Source organism: Musca autumnalis, unplaced genomic scaffold, assembly GCF_047663935.1.
Source record: "Musca autumnalis isolate F117 unplaced genomic scaffold, ASM4766393v1 scaffold_3, whole genome shotgun sequence".
Taxonomy (NCBI): Eukaryota; Metazoa; Arthropoda; class Insecta; order Diptera; family Muscidae; genus Musca; species Musca autumnalis.
In genome coordinates, this window is record NW_027411866.1 from 99262118 (window position 1) to 99289917 (window position 27800).

Below are 27800 nucleotides of genomic sequence, written 5' to 3' on the forward strand. Positions count from 1 at the left end.
TTGGTGAATTACACAAACAATGCATATAGCATTATTATGATTATCTTTTATCGCGTGTGCGGACGCCTGAGTCACTTAAAAGACGATTGTTTACATTTTGTACATATATGTATAAAGATCCAATTGGACAATTAATAGGCTATGTAATTTGCAATAATGTAAAAACTGGGAATGGGAAAATGTGGTTTTCTACACAAAACCCATTATATATTAAGGAGTAGGCCTGTTATCTAGCATGCGCGTTGTTGCAATTTGCATCAGGGGGAAAGATCAGTAAATCTTTTTCCATAAGTACCCAGCAAAATAAATTGGAAGTAGTGCAATGTAGACTAGTTCTTTCACGGCATGTTTTTATGCAGTTCAAAGGGAGTTGTGAAAAAGGCACTCCATTTGTCACATTTTAACAACATCCGGAGGCAGTTCAACGGAGTCTTTTTCCTCACAATTTAACAGCATCCGGATGCAGTGCAAACGGAGTCGTGAAAAGACACTCCGTTCACTACATTTTATTAGCAGTTGTTAGAGATCCCTACATGTACATAAATCAGTTTGTACATCTCTACAAGCAGCTGAATACATTTCCAAAAAGAGATAATCGTGTTAACATTTCCAAACATTCGTTAATACAAACTAAATAATATTTAATTTGTGAACATGTTTCCGGTAACTGGTGATGGGGAGACAACCCATTTAGCAGATGAAGCAAAAACAGTTCAGCTTGGATTAAATGAAGAGCGGAGGAAACACACATGTTTGCGATTGAATTCAATAGAGAATTTTCATAATTTGTGTTAATTTAATAAAGTTATTAATATTTTTGTTTTAGACAAATAACAAAAGTATTTTATTTTGTTATTCAAAACATGAGCTCTGGACTGCCTCCTATTCTACCCCAAAGGGTCAGTTAAAATGCAATGCCAAAGGGTCAGTTAAAATGTAACTCTGTTATCTTATCATGTACACCAACACAATTGACATCAATAGAAAGGTCAAGCGTTCCACTTCCAAGTATTGCTTACTTGCCCGGAATGCCTCTTCGTGGAATGAAGATAGGTATAAGCTGTATTTCACAATTTTCACACAAAAGTTGTGGTCCATTTAACCCTCTAAATATTATCTGATCGCCATCTCAAATTGCAAGCTTCTTCTTTGACCTACAGAGCCGCTACAAAATTGGATAAATATTATGTTTTTGGTCCATTTCACCCGCTAAATATTTCACGATCATCACCAATAAAAATATGGATCTATTCTGGTCTGAACCCGACCTCCATACAAAATTTCGTGACGATCGGTCCATAATTGCGGCCTGGAGTTTGATTATAACATATAATGGACAGCCGGACACACGGACGGACGGCTAACATCGCTATATCGCTTTATCTCGTCGAGATATGAAAAATGGTATATAATATTGGGGGGCTATGACGAAAATTTCGCGGTGTTACATGATTTTTTAGCAAAACAAACTTATAATACCCTTCCCACATTGTGGAGTAGGGTATAAAAACTGTTCTCATTTACCCATTTATTGTTTTAATTGTTTACTTTTTGTTTATTGTTTACTTTTTGCTCGAAAAGCGTTCCTTTACTTCCGACACCATACAATTCATAACTTTTACTACTTTTGCCGGTTTTACCATTTTCAAAAGTAAAGGAACAGAACACTAGTTTCATTTTTGAAAAGTATTAAGGTGAATGCAGACTTTCTGGGCTATGTGTACATATACTGGTGAGCATCACTGTTGTATTCAAACATCTTAAGCAATTTCTTTGTTCCATTCCGTTCACCACTGCTGTACATCTACGGGCAAAAACATTCTTCTGTACAGATGCCAAACAAGTTTGTTGAGTGAAAAATCGATACATACCATCTGTACAATTCGCAATATGTATTTGGGTCATCGATGCTCGCCCATATACGAAAAAGTATAAACAAACAATACGTATTCTCTCTTTATTTTCATCAGGCGTAGTTTAACCATGGGATTGATTGTTCGATTACCGTTACTAATGCACGAAATATTTTGAGCATCCCTGATTTAGGTATGCATTGAATGTGCGCTACTCTACTCAGTTAATATGTTGATAATTCTGAAATGAAACACAAGCAATTCCGAAGAGAATAAATTATCTGTCGCGTTTTGTAAATTTTGTCATGAATATAAGGTGAATACAACAAAACAAATTTAGTTAAATTATCTTTTGAAATAAGTAAAAAATATTGAAATAAAAAAATAGAAGTCTATCGATTTAGTAATTACCGATTTTTAGTTGTACTCTCTCTCTCGCTCTCTCAACCACATAAGCAAACGTTTGTTTTTCTGTTACACAACTGTGTTAGCTGTCGGTTCGTTTAGTTCTGATACAACTGTGAACGGGTCTGCTTGTGTTTTTTCTGCGTTAAACTGCTTCAAAACATTGACGAATTTTTCAGTAACCACAAGTAAGTACATATTGTTGTGTGTGCATGATTGTTTCCATTTTGCTTTTGTCGAACAAAAACATTTATTTTGCTGCATGTCATCTCATCCCTCTATCGTCTCTCTTTGCTGTTAAACTTTTCGGCTAAATTCCCATCCGATTACTACATTATGTTCAATGGTGCACAAGAAGAGAATGCTATTTGGGTTTTTGTATGGGAAAGAGAGTTGTAGTTAACTTTTTCGTAAAGACGCGTGCATGGCTGATTATGTTCCATGTATGTATGTACATATTTGTTTGTAAAATGTACGAATGTGTGTACATACAATATGTTTCTTGCATCAAATATGATTGCTTGCGTTGTGACCAGAGATTGTTTTGCTTAAAAAGAATACGAAAATGTGGCGAAGAGAAACACACGAAAAGCAATGTATAGCAGGGTTGCCGTTTTGTATTTCAATCATTTCGACCAACAATTAAACCACTGCAAATATCGTGGTTTAACCCATATAAAGTCACTGGTCGTTTAAACGCCACAAAAAATGGTTGCAAAAATTGACGTAAAACTGTGGTTTTTTCGAATATTTTTCATGTGGTTTTTTGCATTTTGTTATAGCATTGTCTGTTATCTGTCATTTCACGCTTATAAAGCTTCATTCGACCTATGCATTTCCACGCAATTGGCCTAAAACCCAAGCTATTCAAAAAATCGTATTTTTTGTAATTTTCGACTTTTGATAAAAAATTTAAATATCCGATAAACATTTAATCATAGATGTTAGAATCATATAAAGTCAGGGATTTGTTAGGAATATAGTAAGAGTATTTTCTCAATCAAAAACCAATGGATTGGCATGTAAGGATACAACTATATTACCCTCCAAAGTCCGTAGGTTTTACAGCAAAAATGTTTTTTTTTTTAAATGCTTAAAAAGACTCAAAAATATAATTTTCATAATTTTTTTATTCGAATGTATTAAAAGGATATATCATAACATATTAGAGCCTGCACTGTAACTATAAGACTATTGATCTTGTTTTGTAGGTTTTCAATACATAAATAAATAAAATAAATAAAAAAAATGTTCCTAAAACTTGAAAACAATACAAACAATCTGTGTGTGTGTGCTGTTTGAATAATCCCTCCCAGCATTTGGAAGATCGTTGTTTTCAAAAATCACATTCTTTTGGTGATCAAAATCTGATTAAGTCGCTTTTATGATTAGAAAGGGACTCGAAAGTTGCCCCTCTAATGATTAAAAATACATAGTTCAATTAAAAATACAATAACAAAATGTATAGCAATCGAAAATAAATCATTGAGGCGTTTAAAATGTGACTATTATTTTTATTATTTATTGTCATATCTTGATCATCTGAAGACTGAAAAGTGCTTAATCAGAAACAGATCATGTAAGTGTTTGAAAAGTGATTATAATTATGTATCTTCTGATCATATTTTAAACAGATAGATTATTAAACACTGATTGTTTTGTTTTTTTTTTTTTTTAAGCATAACAGTTTGTTTTCATACACACTTTCTTTAAAACGTTGATATAAATGTCACGTATAATATTACCAAATTGTGAGAAAAATAAGTAAAAAAGTATCAGTCGGCTTTGCTGACAGAGATATACCCTCAGCCACTGGGAATTGAAACTTTGATCCACGGACAGAACGACACAGTTGTTGAACTTTTCTGGGAGAGGTACCATAGGGAGAAGATCGATATCGACAATTTTAGAAGTTAAACTTAATGTGGACAAAATATTGGAAGATCTAACGTTTGGACACATTTGGTTGCCCGTTCAAGCGATATCGTACATACCATTTTAGTGACAGTTTTAAATATTGTTGCCAATCTTCGAGCTGAAACTAAGTGTTGACACCTTTTGGTGTCTTGAAAAAGCATTTACCGTCGTATTTGAGGCAGCGAATGCAAGTTACTTCAACAGAAATCAAAGTGATTAAAGAGCAGGTCTTAAAGTGAACTTACACGAAATTTTGTGTGGGAGGTACTCGAAGGAGTGGACAAATATAGTCCATATACAAACCTGATATACATATGGTAGTTATATTTGGATGTGTAAAGTATGGACCAATCCGGTCACTCGCTTCAAGAGTTATCGTGCGCACAATTTTTCCGAACGTTTTGAACTTTTGTGGGGGAGGTACCTGAAGGAGTGAACCGATATGGCTTATCTTAGAACTTATACTAAGTTTGGACAAAATATTACGAAGGCCCAATTTTGGACCGAATCGGCAGATCCGTTGAAGAGTTATGACACACGGTGTCATAGGTTTTTTTTGCACCGTTCAGGCTATTTGCTCAGGAAGTATGGACTTGCCCCAGATGAAACTTGTACCGTCGTATGGGGGGCGGTGAATATAAGTAGCTACAACAAAAAATCAAAGCGATTCGAGAGCAGGTCCAAAACTAAACTTTTCCGAACTTTTGTGTGGGAGGTACCCGAAGGAGTGGACCGATTGAGTCCATATTGGAACCTTATCTAAGTCTGGTAAAAATTTCACGATGTTCAAGAGTTATCGTGCGCACAAATTTTCCGAACATTTTGGAACTTTTGTGGGGGAGGTACCGGAAGGAGTGAGCCGATATAACCCATCAACGAACTTAAACTAAGTTTGGAAAAAATATTACGAAAGCCAAATTTTGGACCGAATCCGTTTATCCGTTCGAGAGTTATTGTGCGCTTCAACCAGACAGACTGACGGACATGACTAAATCAACTCCAAATTGTCTGAAATGGATTACGTCCAAACATACTTGGGGTCTAAAACCATTATTTCGATGAGGCACATTTTGCCCGTATGAAAGTGTATATACGTCCCGGTCCACACTAGAGTGATTTCATTGAAAAAATTGCATGAAATTATGCGTTTCTAAATCGACTTCCATAGTAGAGTAAAATCATAAAATTGCAATAGTGGGGAATTCGATTTAAGAAAGCCTAATTTCATGAATTTTTTTAATAAAATTCACGCTAGTGTGGACCGGGACTACCAGAGACGAGCTTCTTTGCAAAGAAGTATAGTGATGGCGCTCACTGAGTTGTTCTTGCATTTGCTTCTCTCTCTCACTTACAGTGTACGTGAATAAAAACAAACAATAAATATCATGTGGTTGTTGTTTTCTTCACCCATACATAAACACATACTAAAGTTTAGTAACTAAACCCTGGTATATACCCTCGTTAGCAATGCCTACAGAAGGTCGGCCATTAAGAGTTCTGTTAACAACTTTTGACAGCAAACATAATAGATTTTACATTATTGTGATTTTAGTTTCTTTGTATTTTAAATCACAATAATGTTTTTGACATCAAACATAATAATCAGCTGGGCTTATTGGCCGACCTTTTGTAGGCCTTGCTCGTTAGCATAAATAATGAGGGTATAATAAAATTTACTTTAGCTATGCTCCAGAACAAGGCGAATTGTTTGCGCGAAATATCCCCAAAAATTCTTCGCGAAGCTTAAATAAAGATGTTGTACACAGATATTCTTCATAGAAGAGAAATATTTACAATTTATTTTTGATTCAAAATAGGATTTGACCGCAAATGAAAACATCAGTTGGTATTATTGTATCACCTTGCTTCTTCCACCATGCTCCAGAATATTTTTGCTAGAAAAGTGTTCCAAAAATAGCAAAAGTTGTACCGAAACTTAGACAGTGAAGAAAAATGAGATACATTTCAGCTAGAATTTTTTACAAAAATTTTAATTAATTAAATTGTAATATCATTAATAGGATAGGATTATTGCTTTACATAAGTAACATTTATTTTCAAAAGTTGTGTTTTTGTTCCATTTGGTTTAAAATATCAAAAGAAACTAAAACAATGTCCATACATTTTCGGAAACAGTTCACTTTCTTGCAAGTTCTTACAAAATTTTGTTCGATACTTTCTGCAATTTTTCTTGCTTTAGAGAGTAAAATTCATTGAGTTGCTGGAACTTGCTGAGTTATCGTACACACCTCATAATAAGAAAAAATGTAATCAGCTGTTAGCTGTTAGCTGTGGCCTACCTGTAATTATTCTACCATGATACTAACCACCGCGCAACATAAGGGATAATTAAAAGAAGGGTTTAAGAGCCAGCATCTAAAAACATTAGTATTAGCTGTACACTTCAACTGCTACACAATATTAGGTGTGTCTTTTTACGTGATAATTTGTAATAATTATTACGAAATGTTATTAAATGCTGTCTTTTTATACAAAAGTTCAGTAAAAGAGAGCGAAGTGAGAGAACAATTTTGACAGTTGTTTGCTGAGAAATTGCTAAAAGTTGCTGAAAGAATTTTTCCCTGCAACATTTAGCAAGTTCGATCAGCTGTTTTTTAATTATCTGCTAATGGTCAGCTGCTCAACGTTTACCTTATTTTTGTGGAAAAATACTATAAATTTTACGATTCAGCTATATTTATTGATTATTTTATTAATATATTAATAATTTTTTATTTATTTTGATTAAATTGAAGAACTTTTTCATTGCTTTGGAGTTAGTTTTTCTTTCATGCATTGGCGCCTATGTTTTTGTTTTGGTAACTGTTCTTGCTAAAGTTTACTAAAGCTCTCTTTTTACTTTTTTCTCTATTTTCGTATCAAAGAGTAAAATCTCTCTTACTCTCTGAAAAGAAGTTACTGAATAATTATTACTGAAAATGTAAAAAGAGACAGCTATTGACACACACGGCTAAATAAACAACCGAACGCATATTCAGTGATGCCAGATAAGTTTGGTCGAAAATCGACAATTTTCGGTTGCCAAAATCGTCAAATCGGCAAAATAATATTGAAAATCGGCAAAAAAAAAAACGGCAAATCAAATAACATTTATTTCAGTTCAAATTATTGCTATATTTAATAAGCATAAGTTAAAAAATAACATTTTAAGTACAACAAAACAATTAACAATTCATAAAACAAGGCAACAATTCAAAATATGTATGAATATAAATGGTTTTAACATATACATGTGTAGTATATATTTATAAGTACGTGTATATATGAGATCGATATATTTTCAATTCAGCCAAGCTAAACAAACCTTATGCAAATATTGTCTTAAGAGGTTAATTAATAAGGTGATTGTTATTGTATTAGAATTTTGAAATGTTGCTCTACAATTAAATTGATTAACAAATCATTTTTAATGACATCATAACAGTTAGAATTATTTAATTTTAAGTAGCCTTTAGTAAAGAGAATTCCTTCCATCGAGTCCCTAACTAATCCATTTCGACACTTGTTTTTATTTAAATTTAAAAACTCTCTAAAAACTCTTTCCACATTTGCTGAAGAATGTGGCAAGACTAAAGTATGTTTAATAAATTTGGACAAAATAAGATGCATTAGATGTGCATTAGGTGTGTCTTTTTACGTGATAATTAGTAATAATTATTACTAAAGTTGCAGATTTTGACTGTTGTATAAAGGAAAAGTTGCTGAAAAAAATGTTTCGGCAACATTTAGTAAGTAAAAAGACACCCCTATTATGCACAAATGTTTATGAAGCATAGTATATAAACATTGTACCAACAACAGGGGTATGTTAATGATAAAACCCCCATTAAAGCGCAATTCGGCTTATACAAATTGTAGGAAAGCAAAAAGTTGGACTCAGGATTGGTTAAAAACACCTGAAACTGCTTAATATAATGTTGTTATGATATCGTAACAACAGAGCTTAACCCCCATATATTGGCAAATGTTAACAATTAAGTTTTCCAATATTTATGTATTAAATCTTTGATATTGTTAAATTAAAAATTAGTTTTGTTTTTATTTTTAAATCTTTCTTCGTTATAGTAACTCCCAACAATTGTTTCATATTTGCATATAAAATATGAAATTAACGATTTTATTCATTTTTAAAGTTTGTACGAATATGAACCTTGTATACTGTATGAAGCTCCGCTAAACTTAATCGTAGTTTAGTAGAATTTGTAGATAAAAAAATAATCCCAAACAATTTTTTAAATCGGATTAGATTATGATATAGCTATATAGGGCCCAAAATACCCAAAATCGGCGAAATATGCATATTTTAGCTTATCAAATTCTGATCCTATTTTCACAAATTTTTATAGGATTCGTTTTTTAGCCACAACAATGAATTGGTAATGTTTTTTCATCGATTGGAGCGTAATTGCGTCTTTAGGGAATTTTCAATTACAAATTACTATGGAAACAAAGGTCGCTAGGTTGCAGCGGTTTAACGTTAACCGACCGCAACAAAATTTGGATCAAATTAGGGGGTAAGACTTCCAAAAAAATTGTTTTTGGGTCCCCCTAATGTGCATTTAACATTAGCATATTCGACATAAATCTTTCTTTCTTCATTCAATACAATTTATAAATACTATGTGTTTATATTTTTAGATGTGTAACAATGGCAGACGGCTCTAATGTATGTCGTTTATGTCGTACATCCTCCAGTGACAGTATTCGGTTATATAATGCAAGTGGCACTACAAATGAAATATACTCAATAACAATAAAATTCTTTAATCCAAGGGTAATTATTCCCCTCATAAAATTCAAATTAAAATCCCACTAAGGTAAAATTCCAACTTCTTTTCTTGCTTTTTTTAGTTTTTGGAAGTTGAAAAGGAAACCATAAACAAAAATGCAGTTTTATGTATGCAATGCTGGAATCACATATCCAGTTTTAATAATTTTCAACAGACTGTACACTTATTACATGCTAACCTTCAAACGGTAGCAGAAATCGCTATATCTCAATCTCAAAAACAACTTGAGTCGTCTTCAAATGATTTCGTACAACAAGTCGATATAACATCAAAGGAAGAGGGCAATGATGATCCCGAGTTTATATCAATATTGGATGACGATGATGATGATTCAGAAGGAAATCAAAATAATGCTATTGCGGCAGCTGTCCCAACAGCCTGTGTCCCCTCATCTTCAGTTAACCCGGAATAATAAATGTATTTTATTTTGTTATTCAAAACATGTGCTCTGGGGCTAGATTCTTGTACTATGAAAATTTGAAATGAAAAATATTTCCTTTATAATTTTGTTCATTTGGCATTTTTTCCCTTTATAAAAGTTTTCATTTCACATTTTCGTAGAAACAGAATTGAGCCCCTGGACTGCCTCCTATTCTACCCCAAAGGGTCAGTTAAAATGCAATGCCAAAGGGTCAGTTAAAATGCAGTGCCAAAGGTTCAGTTAAAATGCAATGCCAAAGGGTCAGTTAAAATGCGGTGCAATGGAGTGCCTCTTTCCGGGGTCACTCCCTGGTAAAAATCATGAGTGAAAATGCATAATTTGATGCACTTCCAAATCACTTGTACATATCATTTAACTGCCTCTTTGGAGGCAAACTTTTCGCTGGGTATGCTACTTTGCCGGTATATGTCCTCCAAGAAATAAAATATAGACCAAAAATATTTTTTTAGTAATGGTCCTTTTCACCCGCTAAATAATATCAGATCATCATCCAAAATCTTAGGCATCTTCTTCTACCAAAACTCTTACCGCGTGCAAAATTTAGTGATTAATGAGCTATAATTGCGACTTCTAGCGTGTTTATGATTACACTACAACAAATAACTGGGTATATTAGGCTGTAATTCTGTTATCTTATCACCAACACAATTGACATCAATAGAAATGTCAAGCGTTCCACTTCCAAGTATTGCTTACTTGCCCGGAATGCCTTTTCGTGAAATGAAGATATAAGCTGTATTTCACAATTTTCACACAAAAGTTGTGGTCCATTATCCAATATTATCTGATCGCCATCTCAAATCGCAAGCTTCTTCTTTGTCATATACTCTTACATTATTTAAAATTTCATTGATCGGACTATTATTGCGACCTACAGAGCCGCTACAAAATTGGATAAATATTATGTTTTTGGTCCATTTCACCCGCTAAATATTTCACGATCATCACCAATAAAAATAGGGATCTATTCTGGTCTGAACCCGACCACCATACAAAATTTCGTGACGATCGGTCCATAATTGCGGCCTGGAGTTTGATTACAATATATAATGGACAGCCGGACACACGGACGTACGGCTAACATCGCTATATCGCTTTATCTCGTCGAGATATGAAAAGTGGTATATAATATTATGGGGGGGCTACGACGAAAATTTCGCGGTGTTACATGATTTTTTAGCAAAACAAACTTATAATACCCTTCCCACATTGTGGAGTAGGGTATAAAAACTGTTCTCATTTACCCATTTATTAATGTTATAGTTTCATTTTTGAAAAGTATTAAGGTGAACGCAGACTTTCTGGGCTATGTGTACATATACTGGTGAGCATCACTGTTGTATTCAAACAATGGTGAGCAAAATAGGAAAAGAGAAAATTTAAGGGAGAATTAATATTTAATTTTTCTTGTTGTTTCATTACATATTTAGACATTTTTAAGCACTAATGTTACCTAAAATCGTGCTACAAAAGAATTATTAACAAATTATTACAAAAAATACTTAAACTCCCAAGTGTTGTTGAATTAATTAATTTACAGAAATTATCTTACAGAAACCACCAGTAGATCGCAGTGCACACCATTGTATTCAAACATCTTAAGCAATTTCTTTGTTCCATTCCGTTCACCACTGCTGTACATCTACGGGCAAAAACATTCTTCTGTACAGATGCCAAACAAGTTTGTTGAGTGAAAAATCGATACATACCATCTGTACAATTCGCAATATGTATTTAGGTCATCGATGCTCGCCCATATACGAAAAAGTATAAACAAACAATACGTATTCTCTCTTTATTTTCATCAGGCGTAGTTTAACCATGGGATTGATTGTTCGCTTACCGTTACTAATGCACGAAATATTTTGAGCATCCCTGATTTAGGTATGCATTGAATGTGCGCTACTCTACTCAGTTAATATGTTGATACATAATTCTGAAATGAACACAAGCAATTCCGAAGAGAATAAATTATCTGTCGCGTTTTGTAAATTTTGTCATGAATATAAGGGGAATACAACAAAACAAATTTAGTTAAATTGTCTTTTGAAATAAGTAAAAAGTATTGAAATAAAAAAATAGAAGTCTATCGATTTAGTAATTACCGATTTTTAGTTGTACTCTCTCTCTCTCTCTCTCGCTCTCTCAACCACATAAGCAAACGTTTGTTTTTCTGTTACACAACTGTGTTAGCTGTCGGTTCGTTTAGTTCTGATACAACAGTGAACGGGTCTGCTTGTGTTTTTTCTGCGTTAAACTGCTTCAAAACATTGACGAATTTTTCAGTAACCACAAAGACATAAAGTAATAAAGACCTGACAAAATGCATGCAACAAAAAAAATGTTTACGAAACTATGTATAGAAACATTACCCTTAACAGGTTGCAGTTAATTCAAAATCGCAACCAAGGAGGAACATTTCATGTAATGGTATCAGAAACGAAACTTATGAATTCAAGGATCTATTCAAGAATAATTCCATGTCAATTGGATCGGTAAATTCGGTTAAATACGTAAAAATGTATAAAAGAAAAAAATGTTATATCACCATATCGTAACATAACATTATGTTAAATTCAAAAGCCATTCACTGAAGAATGATAGCAAAAGAAATGTCTTATCTTGTTGTATTTATGTCTTTGCTAACAACAAGTAAGTACATATTGTTGTGTGTGCATGATTGTTTCCATTTTGCTTTTGTCGAACAAAAACATTTATTTTGCTGCATGTCATCTCATCCCTCTATCGTCTCTCTTTGCTGTTAAACTCTTCGGCTAAATTCCCATCCGATTACTACATTATGTTCAATGGTGCACAAGAAGAGAATGCTATTTGGGTTTTTGAATGGGAAAGAGAGTTGTAGTTAACATTTTCGTAAAGACGCGTGCATGGCTGATTATGTTCCATGTATGTATGTACATATTTGTTTGTAAAATGTACGAATGTGTGTACATACAATATGTTTCTTGCATCAAATATGATTGCTTGCGTTGTGACCAGAGATTGTTTTGCTTAAAAAGAATACGAAAATGTGGCGAAGAGAAACACACGAAAAGCAATGTATAGCAGGGTTGCCGTTTTGTATTTCAATCATTTCGACCAACAATTAAACCACTGCACTATAGGTAATTTGCCCTGTTTTTAAGACAAAAATTAATAACAGCGGAATTAAAGGATTTTTTAACTTTTTAAATTATTTATGTGTAAAAGTGAGATAAAACAAAGATTTTTACAGGTAAATTCGGATATAACGAACAACGGTTATAAGCAACTACGTATATAACGAACAAAGCTATTTTTCCCAATGCAATTTTCATTAGTTTTCTTATACACAACAAACTGTTGAAACCGATCATGGTAGTAAGTAACAACAATTTTGTCCCCGCGAGTAGATTTTCCAATGAATTGTTACTACAGTTTTGTTTATTTTTTGAATATACGCTAATAAAGACGAGTTTAGTACTTCCTTAAACCGTATCAATGATTAATATGTAATAGAGAGATAAAATAAAGCTTACTACTGCCGCACCGTTTATTGAAAACCAGGGATATACCGAACAATTTGTCGCCTTTACTTATTTTACTTGCAATGAAATTGTAAACAACAATATTTTTTACATTTATTGTTTATTTCCTCAAACCAAACTTCCACAATTTTAGGACTTTTTATTGAGAAGTAACCTAATAAAATCTCATAAATATCAAAAAACGGGCAAAATCGGGTTTTGAAACCTAGTAATACAAATGCACAAGATTTTCAGTAATGTGTTCTAGGTGGCAAAATCGCGGCCAAACACGGCCAATTTAGTATAAGTCTATATGAAGTGAGTTTAGGAAAAATAAAATATTTATTTCTGACTTTTTGCGTTTTTTGGTCGCTACCCAAAATGTTTAAGCTATATTATATATTAAATAAATTCCTCTCGCAATTGCCAATCTATTCCATTTTACATATATTTATATTTGGTTTATTTTTCCGCGGTTTTAAATACATTTAAATAGGCCTTACAATATATATTTTTTAGTTTTTCTTCGAAAATCTCACTTTGACTGCAATTTAAACCGCGATAATGACGCTATTTTGAAAAATATCATTCATATTAATAAATTTTGACATGTTCTTTTTTCAATGCCAACTAAAAAATTATTATTATTAAAAGTTGCAAAATCGACTTTTTGCCTCAAAAACTGGGCAAATTACCTATAGTGCACTGCAAATATCGTGGTTTAACCCATATAAAGTCACTGGTCGTTTAAACGCCACAAAAAATGGTTGCAAAAATTGACGTAAAACTCTGGTTTTTTCGAATATTTTTCATGTGGTTTTTTGCATTTTGTTATAGTATTGTCTGTTATCTGTCATTTCACGCTTATAAAGCTTCATTCGACCTATGCATTTCCACGCAATTGGCCTAGAACCCAAGCTATTCAAAAAATCGTATTTTTTGTAATTTTCGACTTTTGATAAAAAATTTAAATATCCGATAAACATTTAATCATAGATGTTAGAATCATATAAAGTCAGGGATTTGTTAAGAATATAGTAAGAGTATTTTCTCAATCAAAAACCAATGGATTGGCATGTAAGGATACAACTATATTACCCTCCAAAGTCCGTACGTTTTACAGAAAAAAATGTTTTTTTTTTTAAATGCTTAAAAAGACTCAAAAATATAATTTTCATAATTTTTTTTATTCGAATGTATTAAAAGGATATATCATATAAGATATAAGACTATTGATCTTGTTTTGTAGGTTTTCAATACATAAATAAATAAAATAAATAAAAAAAATGTTCCTAAAACTTGAAAACAATACACACAATCTGTGTGTGTGTGCTGTGCTGTTTGAATAATCCCTCCCAGCATTTGGAAGATCGTTGTTTTCAAAAATCACATTCTTTTGGTGATCAAAATCTGATTAAGTCGCTTTTATGATTAGAAAGGGACTCGAAAGTTGCCCCTCTAATGATTAAAAATACATAGTTCAATTAAAAATACAATAACAAAATGTATAGCAACCGAAAATAAATCATTGAGGCGTTTAAAATGTGACTATTATTTATTGTCATATCTTGATCATCTGAAGACTGAAAAGTGCTTAATCAGAAACAGATCATGTAAGTGTTTGAAAAGTGATTACAATTATGTATCTTCTGATCATATTTTGAACAGATAGATTATTAAACACTGATTGTTTTGATTTTTTAAGCATATCAGTTTGTTTTCATACACACTTTCTTTAAAACGTTGATATAAATGTCACGTATAATATTACCAAATTGTGAGAAAAATAAGTAAAAAAGTATCAGTCGGCTTTGCTGACAGAGATATACCCTCAGCCACTGGGAATTGAAACTTTGATCCACGGACAGAACGACACAGTTGTTGAACTTTTCTGGGAGAGGTACCATAGGGAGAAGATCGATATCGACAATTTTAGAAGTTAAACTTAATGTGGACAAAATATTGGAAGATCTAACGTTTGGACACATTTGGTTGCCCGTTCAAGCGATATCGTACATACCATTTTAGTGACAGTTTTAAATATTGTTGCCAATCTTCGAGCTGAAACTAAGTGTTGACACCTTTTGGTGTCTTGAAAAAGCATTTACCGTCGTATTTGAGGCAGCGAATGCAAGTTACTTCAACAGAAATCAAAGTGATTAAAGAGCAGGTCTTAAAGTGAACTTACACGAAATTTTGTGTGGGAGGTACTCGAAGGAGTGGACAAATATAGTCCATATACAAACCTGATATACATATGGTAGTTATATTTGGATGTGTAAAGTATGGACCAATCCGGTCACTCGCTTCAAGAGTTATCGTGCGCACAATTTTTCCGAACGTTTTGAACTTTTGTGGGGGAGGTACCTGAAGGAGTGAACCGATATGGCTTATCTTAGAACTTATACTAAGTTTGGACAAAATATTATGAAGGCCCAATTTTGGACCGAATCGGCAGATCCGTTGAAGAGGTCTGAAATGGATTTCGTCCAAACATACTTGGGGTCTAAAACCATTATTTCGATGAGACACATTTTTCCCGTATGAAAGTGTATATATGTACGTCCCGGTCCACACTAGAGTGATTTCATTGAAAAAATTGCATGAAATTATGCGTTTCTAAATCGACTTCCATAGTAGAGTAAAATCATAAAATTGCAATAGTGGGGAATTCGATATAAGAAAGCCTAATTTCATGAAATTTTTTAATGAAATTCACGCTAGTGTGGACCGGGACTACCAGAGACGAGCTTCTTTGCAAAGAAGTATAGTGATGGCGCCCACTGAGTTGTTCTTGCATTTGCTTCTCTCTCTCTCACTTACAGTGCACGTGAATAAAAACAAACAATATATATCATGTGGTTGTTGTTTTCTTCACCCATACATAAACACATACTAAAGTTTAGTAACTAAACCCTGGTATATACCCTCGTTAGCAAGGCCTACAGAAGGTGGGCCATTCAGAGCTCTGTTAACAACTTTTGACAGCAAACATAATAGATTTTACATTATTGTGATTTTAGTTTCTTTGTATTTTAACCCACTTAGCGCCGAGATTTTTTTTTTTTTTTTTGCGAGAAAACTTAAAATTATTTATGAAAATTATATTCTTGAGACTTTTTAAGCATTTTTTAAGAAATAACTTTTTTCTCTAAAACGTATAGCTTTCCTGCAATCGGGCCTTCTTTTAAAAGTGCCAAAAACTTTGGAGGGTAATATTGGTGTATCCTTACATGCCAATCCCTTGGTTTTTGGTTGATAAAATACTCTTACTATATTCCTAACAAATCCCTGACTTTATATGATTCTAACATTTATGATTAAATTTTTATCGCATATTTAAATTTTTCATCAAAAGGCGAAAATTACAAAAAAGTCGATTTTTTGAATATCTTGGGTTTTAGGCCAATTGCGTAGGTCAAATGAAGCGTTATAAGCGTGAAATGACAGATAACAGACAATACTATAACAAAATGCAAAAACCCCACAAAAATATTCGAAAAAGCCAGAGTTTTGCGTCAATTTTTGCAACCATTTTTTGTGGCGTTTAAACGACCAGTGGCTTTATCTGGGTTAAATCACAATAATGTTTTTGACATCAAACATAATAATCAGCTGGGCTTATTGGCCGACCTTTTGTAGGCCTTGCTCGTTAGCATAAATAATGAGGGTATAATAAAAACAAGTGAGCCGACTACCACCAAAAATAATATGCCTCTTTCTCTCTGGGACCCCCATAAGCAAACAAACTTTCGTGACCATCCGATTAAAATTACGACCTGTAGCTTGATTGCAAAAAATGGAAGAATTGGATGCATTACCGACTATTGTGGTATCTCCCTTGTTTGACCACCTTCGCCAACCTGCTTTACGCCAATGTAAAGGTAATATTTTCTTCTTCCATTGACAGGTTGGAACACCCCTACTAAAAGCCAATGTATTCACAAAGAATACAACTTTGAATTTGTCTCCAAATGAGTTTTTCGCTTTGGAATATCTAAAATTTCGTGACGATCCGATCAAAATTGCAAGCTGTGGCGTGATTACAAAGTAATCGGAAAATGGGATGCATTATCGACTATTGCCATACCTCTGCTATTTGACCACCTACGACAACCTAATTTACATCGCTGGAAAGGTGATATTTTCTACTTTCCTTGCCAGGTTTTGCTGTTGATATACCTCTTAAAGAAACAGAGATATTGGCTTTGAAATAAAATGTTGACTTTTCTCCAAATAAGTGTTTGCCCATTCCGACCCCTAAATATTATCCGACCATCACCAAAATAGGCTTCTTCATCACCAAAATAGGCTTCGACCTGTAGCGTGATTTCCAAAAAAATAGAAAAATGGGATGTATTACCGACTATTGCGATATCTCCGTTATTTGGTTACCTACGCCGACCTAGTTTGCATCATTGTAAAGACGGGATGTTCTACTTTTATAGTCAGGCTTTGCTTTTGGAAATTTTTTATCCAAAGCTGTGATATTCGTCAATATAATTAAAATCGCAAAAATTAAAATTGGGGTTTTATTGGCTACTATTGTGATATCTTCGTTGTTTGATCATCTACGAGCACCTACTTTACATCATTCGAAAGGTGATATTTTCTGCTTTCACTGTCAGGTTTTGCTTTTGGTATACCCCATATAGAAGCTGAGATATTCGCTTTGGAAAAAAACGTTGTCTTTTTATCCACCTACGTTTTTTGCCCTTTCCGACCCCTAAATATTATCCGGCCATCACCAAAATCAATAGGCTTCTTCCCCTCCGGGACCCTCATCAACACCCGAAATTTCGTGACGATCCGATCAAAATTGCGACCTGTAGCGTGATTACAAGGTTTAGATGGACAGACGGACGGACGGACGGACACACATAGCCAGATCGACTCAGCTCGTCGAGACATTCATTTTGGTATATATAAGTATGGGTCTACGACCATTATTTCGATGCGTTACAAACTTTTTGGCCAAAACCAACTTATAATACCCTCCCCACATAGTGGTGTAGGGTATAATTACTTTTGCTATGCTCCAGAACAAGGCGAATTTTTTGCGCGAAATATCCCCAAAAATTCTTCGCGAAGCTTAAATAAAGATGTTGTACACAGATATTCTTTATAGAAGAGAAATATTTACAATTTATTTTTGATTCAAAATAGGATTTGACCGCAAATGAAAACATCAGTTGGTATTATTGTATCACCTTGCTTCTTCCACCATGCTCCAGAATATTTTTGCTAGAAAAGTGTTCCAAAAATAGCAAAAGTTGTACAGAAACTTAGACAGTGAAGAAAAATGAGATACATTTCAGCTAGAATTTTTTACAAAAATTTTAATTTTAATTAATTAAATTGTAATTAATTAATAGGATAGGATTATTGCTTTACATAAGTAACATTTATTTTCAAAAGTTGTGTTTTTGTTCCATTTGGTTTAAAATATCAAAAGAAACTAAAACAATTTTCATACATTTTCGGAAACAGTTCACTTTCTTGCAAGTTCTTACAAAATTTTGTTCGATAACTTTCTGCAATTTTTCTTGCTTTAGAGAGTAAAATTCATTGAGTTGCTGGAACTTGCTGAGTAATTATTGCTGGGAAAGTTATCGTACACACCTCATAATAAGAAAAAATGTAATCAGCTGTTAGCTGTGGCCTACCTGTAATTATTCTACCATGATACTAACCACCGCGCAACATAAGGGATAATTAAAAGAAGGGTTTAAAAGCCAGCATCTAAAAACATTAGTATTAGCTGTACACTCCAACTGCTACACAATATTAGGTGTGTCTTTTTACGTGATAATTTGTAATAATTATTACGAAATGTTACTAAATGCTGTCTTTTTACACAAAAGTTCAGTAAAAGACAGCGAAGTGACAGAACAATTTTGACAGTTGTTTGCTAAGAAATTGCTAAAAGTGACTGAAAGAATTTTTCCCAGCAACATTTAGCAAGTTCGATCAGCTGTTTTTTAATCATCTGCTAATGGTCAGCTGCTCAATGTTTATCTTATTTTTGTGGAAAAATACTATAAACATTACAATTCAGCTATTTATAGATTATTTTATTAATATATTGATTATTTTTTATTTATTTTGCTTAAAATTTAAGAAATTTTTCATTGCTTTGGAGTTAGTTGTTTTTTCATGCATTGGCGCCAATGTTTTTGTTTCGGTCATCAACTGTTATCTTGCTAAAGTTTACTAAATGCTCTCTTTTTACTTTTTGCTCTATTTTCGTATCAAAGAGTAAAATCTCTCTTACTCTCTGAAAAGAAGTTACTGAATAATTATTACTGAAAAAGTAAAAAGACACAACTAGACATTTTTTTTTGTGCATTTTTGCTTATTTCGTTTTTTACGCCTAATCTTTTTTTCGTTAGGCATAATCGACAACCACGCTACATATGTATGTATTTGGCATGGCCCAATTACAGGTCCTCCTGCAAGCGAATTCAAGGAAAAACAAAGATTTGAAATGTCAAAATTCATAAACAGATGCGAAAAATTTGTTTGTGGCGAATTACTTTTCTGTCAATTCAGGTAGATATATACAAAACATTTTCCGAGAAAATGTTACCGTAGTTATTTTTGTTTGACGAAACAGAAAATACCAGCTGATAAAAATTGAACTGCTAAAATAAGTTATTGTAAATTAAATTCTCATACAAAACACAGCAAATGTTGACATTTTATGTGTACAACATTAAATTAATTTAATTAATCGAGCTTTTTATGACCTAAGGAGATTACATTGAAAAATTGATATCTAGCGAAGTCCTAGACACACATCAACCACTATGCGACGACCGTTTCGTTAGCTGGTTAGGCTAACATCATCAGGCATATTAGATGTTGTTGTTGTTGCTAGACAATTTTCGCCATTTGGAGCTCCTATTTATACATCCAAGATTGCAATTTTGCATTTGTAAAGTTCAAATTGAAGCTTTTTATTTCCAAAGACGACTCATTTGTCCCCCTTCTATTCCAGAAATCAATTTTTTCAATGAAATTTAAATTTATTTAATTTCTTTTTTGAGATATATCTCTGTACAGTTGACAAGTAAAAAGACAAAACTAGGCATATTTATTTTTGTGCATTTTTGCTTATTTCGTTTTTTTACCGACAACCACGCTACATATGTATGTATTTAGCATGGCCCAATTACAGGTCCTGGAGCAAGCGAATTCAAAGAAAAACAAAGATTTGAAATGTCAAAATTCATAAACAGATGCGAATAATTTGTTTGCGGCGAATTTCTTTTCTGTTAATTCAGGTAGATACATACAAAACATTTTCCGAGAAAATGTTACCGTAGTTATTTTTGTTTGACGAAACAGAAAATACCAGCTGATAGAAATTGAACTGCTAAAATAAGTTATTGTAAATTAAATTCTCATACAAAACACAGCAAATGTTGACATTTTATGTGTACAACATTAAATTTATTTAATTTCTTCTTTTGAGATATATCTCTGTACAGTTTGACATTTCTATACCTCACAGCGAACTCAAATGACAAATATGAATTTTGACAGCTCAAATCGAAATCATCTGGTGTTTGCTGGAGGACCTGTAATTGGGCCATGATATTTAGCAGTCGGCTGACCATTCGTCGCAGCGAATAAGCAACCGAGGGTGGTTTTGTGATTAGAGTTGCCAACGCAGTAATAAAAATTTCATTTAATGTCAAAATGCCTCCATCATATGGTAGAACCGAAAGAATACTGTTACGGAATTAGATTTAACTAATCTCCATGTAGACGTTGTTTTATTCCCCAGTACGATTTGTACCAAATAAAACAGGGTTCGTTTTAGATTACGTTTCTACAATGCTTTATTTACTTTATTACACTTATTCAGAACCGACTTTAATTACAAAGCACACAGCAAGTCTCTAGTTAGCACGCAGCTACTCTTTTACCGATCTGTTCAGTTCAACGCTTAAAACACAACTCAATCAATGTTGCCGCTCCTTCCGCTATTTATAACCAAAATCTCCTTGGTCTAGAATTATCCACACAATCTGGCAACATCTCGAATCTGCGCAGCGAACACACAGACGCACATTCGCACTAAGCGAACAACCATACTCACATACATACAAGTAGACAAGCGCAGTAATGACGCAATTACAACAACAAACAAATGCAAGAAATAAGAAATGACAACTAAACGATAACTACATGATTATGGCAAAACAAAATAAAAGCACATTAATGAAAGGTAAAGTAACATCTAGAATAATGAAGAGAGTTCTACATGGTAGTTGTTGTTGCTTAAATAAAGTAACTGCGTAATAAAAACTTTACGTTACAATTCGAATTTTTAAATTAACGAAAATTAAACTAAACTAACTTAAACCTATCAGTTACATTCGTAACAATACTAATACTGATACCTTGCATACTGTATAAAGCTCCGCTAAACTTAATCGTAGTTTAGTAGAATTTGTGGATAAAAAAAATAATCCTAATAAAATTTTGAAAATCGGATTAGATTATGATATAGCTATATAGGGCCCAAACTACCCAAAATCGGCGAAATATGCATATTTTAGCTATATCAATTTCTGATCCTATTTTCACAAATTTTTATAGGATTCGTTTTTTAGCCACAACAATGAATTGGTAATGTTTTTTCATCGATTGGAGCGTAATTGCGTCTTTAGGGAATTTTCAATTACAAATTACTTTGGATACAAAGGTCGCTAGGTTGGAGCGGGTTAACGTTAACCGACCGCAACAAAATTTCAAATTAGGGGGTAAGACTTCTAAAAAAATTGTTTTTGGGTCCCCCTAATGTGCATTTAACATTAGCATATTCGACATAAATCTTTCTTTCTTCAATACAATTTATAAATACTATGTGTTTATATTTTTAGATGTGTAACAATGGCAGACGGCTCTAATGTTTGTCGTTTATGTCGTACATCCTCCAGTGACAGTATTCGGTTATATAATGCAAGTGGCACTACAAATGAAATATACTCAATAACAATAAAATTCTTTAATCCAAGGGTAATTATTCCCCTCATAAAATTCAAATTAAAATCCCACTAAGGTAAAATTCCAACTTCTTTTCTTGCTTTTTTTAGTTTTTGGAAGTTGAAAAGGAAACCATAAACAAAAATGCAGTTTTATGTATGCAATGCTGGAATCACATATCCAGTTTTAATAATTTTCAACAGACTGTACACTTATTACATGCTAACCTTCAAACGGTAGCAGAAATCGCTATATCTCAATCTCAAAAACAACTTGAGTCGTCTTCAAATGAGTTCGTACAACAAATCGATATAACATCAAAGGAAGAGGGCAATGATGATCCCGAGTTTATATCAATATTGGATGACGATGATGATGATTCAGAGGGAAATCAAAATAATGCTATTGCGGCAGCTGTTCCAACTGTCTGTGTCCCCTCATCTTCAGTTAACCCGGAAAACGTGCCATTTCAAATTGCCAGTGTCATCCATGTAGATCATGAGTTTTCGAATGAGGTGTATGGTGGTGACGTTTTTACTGTTGACGAATTCAATGACGACGACATCGATTACTCAAATTGTTCAGATGATCCCATAATTGAAATAACAAGTTCAGCGGAATCAGATTATTCCAGTGACAAAACAAATGGCGCACCGCGTAGAAAGAAACGAAAACCGAAAACTCCGATGGAGCTTGATGCAATCATAGCCAAATGGAGACCACTTTTAAAGTGTGAATCATGCTCACAATCATTTCCGACATTTACTATCCTAAGGCGGCACTTTCTTGCAGAACATCCTAATGATGAGTTCTTTATAGAATGCTGTGGACGCAAAATGAAGTATCGATGCCGTGTCGAGGAGCATGCAACGCTTCACATGAACCCAAATGCACACAAATGTCAATTGTGTGGCAAATGTGTATCCACAAGATTTGCTTTAGTTCATCACATTACGAACACGCATCCAGGTGCACCAATTCCCAAGGATAATGGTGAAGATTGGGACTCTTTGAAATGCCTCCTATGCGGACTTTCCTTTTATGATCAGGCAACACTTGCGGAACATTGCGAAAACCATCCAAGAGCAATTGAAAAATGTACGTTGTGTTGGCGAACTTTTAGTTATCGTTCTGGTTTATATCATCATGAGAAGAGAGCTCATCCAGAAGAATTTGCCAAAAGAAAGAAAAGGAAGTGTCGCACAAATTACAACAATACTGAGTGATATTGATCGTATAAAATCTCAAAGTAAAAACTTATGAAACATATGCTTAGTTTACATTCGGCGTCGTTTCGTGATTTCGAAGGCGTTTCGTGATTTCGCGCTGAATCAAGCAAAATTTATCATGATTTCGCATACAAAAATGAAATCATTTTATTTCGTGATTTCAGCGAAATCAACATCGAAATCACAGTACACATGATATACAACCCTGTTTATGCCTAAAAAAGTACCAAAAGTTGCAACACTTTTCATGTATCACAATAAACAAGGTAGATGGTCAATTGCTCCAAAAAAATTTTAGTATAACAATATGTAAACAATGTGAAAAAAAATTAAATTACTTTGTTACAATGCTATGTGTCATTGTGTTCCCGTACTTTTTTAATGGTAATGTTAGAAAAAAGAGCGAATTGTCAAAAATTGCTTCCAATACAAATTTCTTAAAAAATACGGGAACGGAAAAATTAAATTGCAAAAACGCCAGCATAAATGTCAAAATCAACGTATCAGCTATCATATTAGATGCCAATGAACATGCTTGCTGCTAGTTTCTACTAGGACAAAATTGTATGGCAGAAAATAGGAGAAGAGGGTGTTATGCCCTAAACACATCCAACGTTTGAATAAAGTTTTGTATCATTTCTGGTAAATGAATAAAGACAAAGTGCTGCCAAGTTCCATTTTTTTCTTTATTCTTGCACCAGAAATGACACAAAACTTTACTCAAACGCTGGATGTGTTTTTCGGCGATATTTTTGTTTACAGAGAAGTGCAAGTCTTGCTAGATTTCGGAGTACGGGAACGCATTTTTAACACTAAACGGGAAAACTACTGCAAGTACTAATGTTGTGCAGGTTCTGAGCACAACTTCTATCTATCAAAATTTATTAGTATGATGTCTCAAATATAAAATCATAATTTTTTTCATTTGTTAGTACTATACACAATTAATACGATATATAGATAATTTTACGATAATTTTCCAAATAAAGTTGTAAAGTTCTATATTGTGGTATATTTTTGATGATTAATTCAATTTACAACAACTTCTTTTGAAAATTCATGTTCGATCAGCTGCGCATATGCATCTACCTTGATCATTGTGAAATGTTTGAAATCAACAAAAAATAAGTGTAAACACCGGGGTGTATTTCAGGATTTCGTGAAATCCAGTGGATTTTGGAGCGCAAATGTAAACTTGGCAATAGTTTGTTACAATAAAGTTAAAAACAAATTTTGAACAAAATCTCTTCTTTAGTTTTGGTTTCTATTATTCAGTGACCAGAAAAATATAACCCCTGTAAGCATTAATTTGGGTACTTCGATATTATCTTTTTAGGGATAGCTGGAATTTTCCACAATGTTCAACACAAAAAACAATTACAAGAAAAAGGGGCGAATAATAGAATATGCCTGTATAGTTTACATCAGGTGGTAAACAAAATACACGCAGAAAATAATTATCTTTTTTAAGTGCAACAATATAAATTTTCCTCTAAACATAGCTACAAAAATAACTATCGAAATTGAAAAATATGATAACAAAATCATTGACAAAACAATTCTTAAATGATTTTGTTATATATAATTCTCATATACATTTTCCAAACTACATTGGTATAAATGGTAAAAGTAAAATTGTTGGTCAGTGTTGATGAAAACAATACACGGCCAGTTAACAAAGTTCTTCAGTATAGAAATTCAGTAACTCGTATGCGGCACATCCCTGCCAACATTTTTGAAAATTTTCGATCGCTTAACGTTAATCGGGGATTAGCGGGAATGATCAATTCACTCGCGGATGAGCGCATCTAACGATCTTCTGCGATTCCCCAACATAAAGTAACTGTGTCCGGGAAGCGAATCCCAAGGAAGATTCGCAGATTAATCATATGGAAGATCATTAGGAGATAAAAATATAAAGAAACAAGTTATACCCTCCACCACGAGTTTTACTGAAGTGAAATGGTACTATTAGTTTAATATCGTTTTTGAAGAAGACTAAATACCAAAATATGTGGTTACATCAAAACGTCGATCTATACCTACACACAGAAAAAAGGCCTCTCTAACATATGTCCCAAACATATTTTGCAGCAAACATATATTTGTTTGCAAGCAGTCCCAAACATAACATATGTTTGGGTCCTCAAAAGTTCCAAAAAAAAAAACAAACACATGCACCAGTGGGCGCTTACTGAGAGCAAGGGAGCGTAAATTTCAATGTAAAACACATTAAAATGTGTGCTCACTTGCTCTCAATAAGCGCTCACTGGATATCTGTAACATATACACACAATTATAAATAATGGTGGTTGTTTATTGAAACGCATGGAAATAAGCAACAACAGACACATATGTAGGTACATAAAAAATTGAAAAGAAATACATAACAGACTTTAATAAAAGAAAAACGGAATGAAATAATTTATAAAAAGTTACATGAAGGCTTCTCCTTAGTTGTGAAATAAAACACACTTTCGTCAAAGTTGAAATCATCAGTGGGAAATCGGCATCTGGAATTAAATGATTATAAATGTAATAAATAGGTGCATCTACATTTCAAACATACATATGTATGTATATGAAAAATTTATTGATGTAATTATTCCTTGTCCAGTGAAATATTTCCATTCACGTTTTTGATTCAATTATAAAATGTCCAATTATAAAATGTATTCTGCATTTAATTTACTAAAAAGCACAATTTCTTTAAGAAAACACAAAACACTGATTTATTCACTCACATTACCGTCTTTACTCAACGATTTTATTTAGACAACTGAGAAAAAGAAAAACATAATTAATTTTTTTCTTTTCCTCTTCGTTGGTTAACAACAACAAAGCACGAAACACACATGTTTGGCCAAAGCTTCTGCGTCTCCTATTACACCATACCATGGTGGAATAAGAAGGTGTTACATCAAATCATGCAAAACGTCAAATTTGCTCACAATGATGCATTACCGTGAATTGCTTGTTTACATTTTGTATGTGATTTTATTCACAATAATACATGGTATGAAGATCAGCTGTTTTTGCCGATGTACCTGTATTATTGTGCCATGCACCATACACACAGCTCTTGGTTATAAAACAGCATTCCGCATCCGCGAGAGGCCTGTTGTTACTCTCTTTGACAAAAATCCCCCCTCCACCCATAAAAAATATGTTCTAACATAAAAAATATGTTGGTACCCAAACAAATAAAATTGAGATATGTTACAAAATGTTGCGAACATATATTTGTTTGGACACAAACGAATTATGTTTGGATCCAAACATATATTTGTTTGCAACCAGTCCCAAACAAATATTTGTTTGGATCCAAACATATTTCTAACATATATTTTTTGCGTGTAAAAATTTCTAGCGGAAAGTTTTTAGACTCAAAGAACACTAACTAGCAAATTTACGATATATCGGTTAGATAATGTTGCTTAAACCTGATATACTATACTGGGAAATGCTTTAAAGACTACTTTAATATGGGACAAGCCTGACTGATACAGGACTTTCCATATATCGGTAAATTGTTTGTACGTACTCTAGACATAACCGTTAACGATTTTTCATAGTCATTTGTTGGAAAATAAGTTCAAAAACTAGAAATGTGTAGCCAAATTGCCTACAAAGGGACACTAACTACGATCATGCCAAAATTACGTCAGGAACATCATTATTTCTGTCGGAATCAATGACAAAACTACGGAAACCGATAGGGAACCAATAATTCCACCATTCTGATTACTAAAATAGCATCATTTTTAATTCTCAATCATTCATCATTTTCAGTGACAGTCACTGTATATCAGAAATTTATTTACAGACGAAAGTCAAACTAATTTCCTAAACAATACTCACCAAATCGGCTTTCCAGAAAGACTAATACAAGGCCTATAGAAGGTCGGCTATTCAGAGTTCTGTTAACAACTTTTGACAACAAACATAATAGATTTTATGTTTTTTGATTTGAGTTTCTTTGTATTTTAAATCACAATAATGTTTTTGACGACAAACATAACAATCAGGTGGGATTAGTGTCCAAATGTATAAACTGTGGACTAATCAATGAGGAAGAATTATAATCGGTAATAAAATCTATGAAAGACAAAAAGGCATTGGACCCAGATGATATGCCTGTCGAAGTACTCAAACTAATAGAAGGAAACAATAAGCAACTATTATTGGGGTTGTTTAACCAAATTTATATTACAGGCAAATATCCTCCAATAAATATTTATACCCACATATGTATATCCAAGAAAAAAAAATGCGAAGACGTGTGGTGACTTCAGGTTAATTAGTTTAATGAGCCATGCCCTGCAAATATTTCTAAAAATAATACATAGAAGGATATACCCAGTGTGTGAGGCACATACATATGGGGCAGACTCAATTTGGATTTAATGAAGGTATGGGAACTCTAGAAGCACTACTTGGACTTAACGTATATAATACAAAAATGTCGCGAAGTTCCAAAAGACGTATGTATTTCTTTAATCTTTAATCCACGAATATGAGAAAGCATTTGATACGGTGAAATATTAAAGTGGATGCTGAATTAACTGACAATGTTCAAATTTTAATGGGTGTAAGGCAAGTATGTCTTTGTCTCCCCTTTTATTCAGAACAAATATTCG

At 33.2% G+C, this 27800-nt stretch overlaps 1 protein-coding gene and 2 long non-coding RNA genes across 5 annotated transcripts in view; 1 reads left to right on the forward strand and 2 right to left on the reverse strand.

Moving 5' to 3' along the window:
• Window positions 1–1765: 1765 nt before the first annotated feature.
• Window positions 1766–2417, reverse strand: LOC141397151 (uncharacterized). Its single transcript, XR_012411318.1, has 3 exons — window positions 2265–2417; window positions 1872–2094; window positions 1766–1804 (listed from the first exon to the last, which is right to left on the reverse strand). It is a non-coding gene; the product is annotated as an uncharacterized lncRNA (long non-coding RNA).
• Window positions 2104–27800, forward strand: part of LOC141397148 (uncharacterized) — a 79994-nt gene continuing 54297 nt past the window's right edge. The window contains exons 1-6 of one of the 3 annotated variants that reach the window (XM_073973090.1): window positions 2104–2169; window positions 2310–2446; window positions 8835–8970; window positions 9048–9403; window positions 21829–21964; window positions 22042–23180. The gene's annotated coding sequence lies outside the window, so the exon portion shown is untranslated. Of the gene's footprint in view, window positions 2170–2309; window positions 2447–8834; window positions 8971–9047; window positions 9404–21149; window positions 21171–21828; window positions 21965–22041; window positions 23181–27800 lie in introns of those variants that run through there. The other 2 variants (XM_073973093.1, XM_073973095.1) reach the window with 2 other exon arrangements.
• LOC141397150 (uncharacterized) lies at window positions 10936–11627 on the reverse strand. The gene is made up of 3 exons (XR_012411317.1): window positions 11534–11627; window positions 11138–11364; window positions 10936–11070 (listed from the first exon to the last, which is right to left on the reverse strand). It is a non-coding gene; the product is annotated as an uncharacterized lncRNA (long non-coding RNA).